Below are 4,635 nucleotides of genomic sequence, written 5' to 3' on the forward strand. Positions count from 1 at the left end.
GCTAGACTTTCTTGCTTTGGCAAAACTATACTTGTTTGGGCAAGATTTCTCACTTGAGCGACAACTCGTGTTGAAGCAAAGGAGAGTTTTCTGCTATTCTCACTTAGGTTAGAGGTTTCTCGCCTGGGCGAGAACAACAGATTCCCACCTGCTTTCACATGCAACACTAGAAATCCAAACCAACCCACATTCAGTTCATTTCCAAACAATCACACACATCAATCAACATTTCAAAACACGATTCTAAAAAAAAAGGCAAAACGCTTCAAAAGCTTTAAAAATCTTAACTTCCCTTACCTCGAAACTATTATTACCCTTGACGGGAAGAAAGCCCTAGGTTGAGATGAGCATCACAACCCTAAGTAGCCTATGAAGCTCAAAATACCAAAGTATAGAAAGACGAAAATGAGGCTCCAAACAAGATCCCAAGACATAACCAAAGCTTCAGAACAGAAATACAGAAATAGAACAAATGTTGGAGATCAACTTATGTGGAGGAGAGGAATGTTCGATTTGTTCTGAAGAGTACTTCGCAAAGATCTCAGTTCTAGCCTTTGTTTCAAGAAGTGGTATAAACTGAATTAGAAAGAAAGAACAATGCCTGGGGAAAAAAGAGACAAGTTGAGGGAAAAGGTAAAGAGGAGCTGAAAGAGTTATAGAGGGAACAAGTGGACTGCTCTTTTATTTTACTAAAGCACATATATAAAAAGAGAAAGTGGGTTTTACAATTGACAACTAAAATAGTTTTAAATTAATCATTATAGTAGATTGGTTTCTAAATTGATCATTATCAAGATTTTATCTATTAAAAAAATTAATATCAAAATTAGTATTTAAATTGGTTATTCTTGGTACAAATTTAGAGACCAATTTTTTTGGTAGCTAAAATCTTGTGACAAATTTAGAAACCAATATACTATAATGATGAATTTTGAAAATTATTTTAGCTACTAATAATTTTTAATTTATATATTTAAAAATCATTTTAGTTACTAATAACTTTTAATTTATATATTGATATTTAAATTAATATGATTAATTATTTTTTGTCTCTGAACTTAATAATTAATAAAAAAAAATTCTTCTAGAGTAAGAAGGAAAATTGAAGATGATTCGATTCACAAAAATTATATTTAAGTTTATTATGTTTATGAAGTGATACGTCATTTTAATATATAATTGATTATAAGTTTTTTTTTGTGTTATAACAATAACAATAAACAGTTAGTAATATTAAAAATAATAAATAAAGTAATTTTATTTTCTATTATTGTTTCAACTAAATCATGATTTTTTTCCTTTTAATATTTTTTTCTTCTTCATCAAAATCCAGCGTTTAAGATGTTTACTTAACGACTTTTAAAAAATAGTTGTTTTCATTTTGTGTTGTTAAGAATGAGAAATATATAAATTACCAGAAAAAAAATTGAAACAATACTCTAACTCCGATATATAGCCTATAGGTGTGTGTACAAAGGATCTGAGGTAGTGTTAGTTAAATGATGTAAATTATAGTTTAAAAAAAAATAGCATCTAATGAAAAGTTTTTAAATTACTTAATTCTCACTCGTTCTTTAATGAGTTTCCATCTTACAGTTTCCAATAACTTTAAAAATAACAGAATACTTTTAAAATAATGAATATGTTTATTTTACTTAAATAATATTACAATTTTCTTTACCAATTTTATATTTTTTTATATAGGTTGGAGCAATTTTATTATTTATTAAATATATTTATTTTTATTAATAAAAAATAGTTAAATATGTTTGTAATCTTTAAATTTTTATATAAAATTAAGATGTGTTATTGTCTTAAATTTTGATACAGTTTCATCCTCAAATTTTAAAGAATTAAATATGTTTTTAGTCTTTTAATTTTTGGTGAAAATTGGAATTAGTTTCTCTTGGAAACTTTAAAACAATTTAGTTCCTCATCTTTAGACATCCGTGAATTTAGTCATTTAAACCAAATTTTTTTAAGTTTATTATTTGATATTTCAAACGCGTTTCATAACTAACATTAAAACAAAAATGTGTCAAACAATGTAAACAAACTAAAATACTATAATAAAATGTGTATGTGTTTGAAACGTTAAAAGATTAAATTCATGCATTTACATAATTGAGGGACTAATTTAAATTTTTACTAAGTTGAAGGATGAAAATCATATTTAAACCAATTTTAAAAATCAATATGTAGTCCTTCTAACTTCGTGTGATTTTTTTTTTTTTGGTTTACGGGTAAAATGCAATTCAGATTACGTTTGAACTTCTTAAAATTAACCTTATACTTTAAAACAGATAAAACCAAAGCCTGGAGTGCTAAATTAACCTTATACTTTAATTTCATAATCATGATGAATGGTGCTGTTTATGTTTTACTTTTTGTGGCTTGACTAATATACTTAGGACTGCTAGAAAACAACACCTGATACACGACGGAGGTACTCAAGAGATGGTAATTCCACGATCTTTATTTTCTTTTTATTAGGACTGAGAAAACTCTATTTTTCCTTTTCAATATGCATTTATTATTGTTAATAAAAAATCAGTGATAGAAAAAAAATAGAATACTGACCCAAATGATTGGTATTCAAAATACGAGAATGTTAATATATCTAACAGATTTTATAAAGAACAGAATACCATGTCAAACTTTTAGACAGTAACTTTCTCGTATAAAATAAGGATTTTAAAATTTTTATTAAAAAGTAAAATAGAAAATATTTCTATTTTTTTTTGGTTTTTATGTTAATTTAAATTTTCTTATATTTAATTATTTTAATTTTTACTAACATTAAAATATAATTTTATTTCATTATTTAATTATTTTTAAATTTTTATTTGTGAATATTAAATAAACTATTAAATATAATGTATAACATTTATGAGATTTTTATTTTTTAAATGAAATAAAAATTGTTATTGATTAATAAGTAAGATTTTATTTAATATTATATTTAATTATAACTTTTATAAAATTTAATATATATTAATTATTTTTAATCAGTAATGACACCGGTTAACTGTACCTTCCAAATATAAGCGACAGATGAGTTAATTAATTCCAGAGAAAAAATGTGATAAAGACTCCGAAATATTGTCATTAGTGTATAAGACATTGAACATTTATTAATACCGTGGGTTAATGTCATGGCAATTTTGTTTAAAAAAAGGCATTTTTACATCCGAGAACTTCACCAGACAAGCCCACTTTCTGGCCAAAGTAAAATTAACATTTATAAGATAATAAATTGAGTCCAAATTCTTTACTTCTTTTAATAATGTCGTCTTATATAGAATACTAAAAATATATTATATTGATATTTTTAATATATTTTAATATATTAAAATTAGTGCGGTGTATTATAAAAGTACAACGGAAGAAAAATAAAAAAAATCACCCAAATTCTAATAAATTTTCAATTTTTTACACTGCATTCCACTTTTGAAAACTTCTACAAATAGGTGATGACCCTCTGTTAGTTCACTCCACGCCATTTATCTTGGTACGAAAATGCTGCTGTTTCTCTGTTGGTGACACAGTTGTGAGTGCGATCCTTTCACCCACTCACTCAACCATCACCTTCAATAATTCTACCTCTTCCCCGTCTAAAGGTATTCTTATACTTTCTGCTACAACTCCCTCATCTGCAAAATTTTTATTACTCAAACTGGAAAGGTTGACATAAACACAGACACACACCAAACCTTCTTCCTTTGGATAACTTCATGAAAATAAATTGTTTTCTAGGACTGACATAGAGCAAGAATTACTTTGGTAGGAAAAGGTTCAACATCATGTGCAAAAGAAAGAACCGAGGGTCGGAATTGAGGCATCAGAGTAGGTCAACATCGCCGGAGTTTTCTTCCTCGTCGTCTTGTTCTTCGGTATCATACTCACCAAAGTTTGCAACCGAGGAAGAAGAGAAAGTGCATGGTGAAAATGGTGAAGAAACAAAGGCCATGGATCTGGTTGGTTGTCCTCGGTGCTTCATGTTCGTGATGCTATCAGAGGAGGATCCAAAGTGCCCTAAATGCAAGAGCACAGTGTTTCTTGAGTTTTTCAAACATGAAAACTTCAAGACAGACAACTAAGTTCTTCCACATGCATGGGTTTTAGCTGATTCTGGTAAAATAAGGAAACAAAAAATCGTGGTTCTAGGATGTTTAGTTATTTATGCTTATTTAAAATCTTATGGACCATATCCTCATATCCTGGTGAGTTATGTACATAGAGTATGGAGAAGATGGTGACAGAGAAGGGTGGAAAGTTCTTCTTCCCGAGGGGAATGTAATTTGGGTTCATGTACTTCTTTGGTTTAATTAAGTTGCAGATTGTAATTATATGTTAAATATGGATTCTCTTGTTAAGCCATTGTCCTGTTCTTTCACTACATATGTTAAGTCGGTATCTTGTATTTTACCATATATGGTCATGATTTGTTTTGTCGTTTCTTGAAGGTGATCGTGGTTTTTATTAGTTTTTTAATATGGTTTTAGTATAATGATATTTTGAATTATTATTTTTATTTATTTTTAATTGGTCATTTTAATTATTTTTCAATTATTTATTTTGATTTTATTTTGATTTTTGTTAGATGTGTGATCTGATGATCTAACATTACTAAAA

General features: G+C 27.4%; 1 long non-coding RNA gene across 2 annotated transcripts; it reads left to right on the forward strand.

Annotated features, from left to right (window-relative positions):
- Nucleotides 1–3,366: 3,366 nt before the first annotated feature.
- Nucleotides 3,367–4,396, forward strand: LOC114186215 (uncharacterized). Of its 2 annotated transcripts, none has more exons than XR_014995179.1 (2): nucleotides 3,367–3,620; nucleotides 3,757–4,396. It is a non-coding gene; the product is annotated as an uncharacterized LOC114186215 (long non-coding RNA). The 2 variants fall into 2 exon arrangements; XR_003604991.2 differs by having other exon boundaries at nucleotides 3,788–4,396.
- Nucleotides 4,397–4,635: the final 239 nt, after the last annotated feature.

This window comes from Vigna unguiculata, chromosome 5 (assembly GCF_037176805.1).
Source record: "Vigna unguiculata cultivar grain cowpea cultivar isolate G323 ecotype 2 chromosome 5, ASM3717680v1, whole genome shotgun sequence".
Classification (NCBI taxonomy): domain Eukaryota; kingdom Viridiplantae; phylum Streptophyta; class Magnoliopsida; order Fabales; family Fabaceae; genus Vigna; species Vigna unguiculata.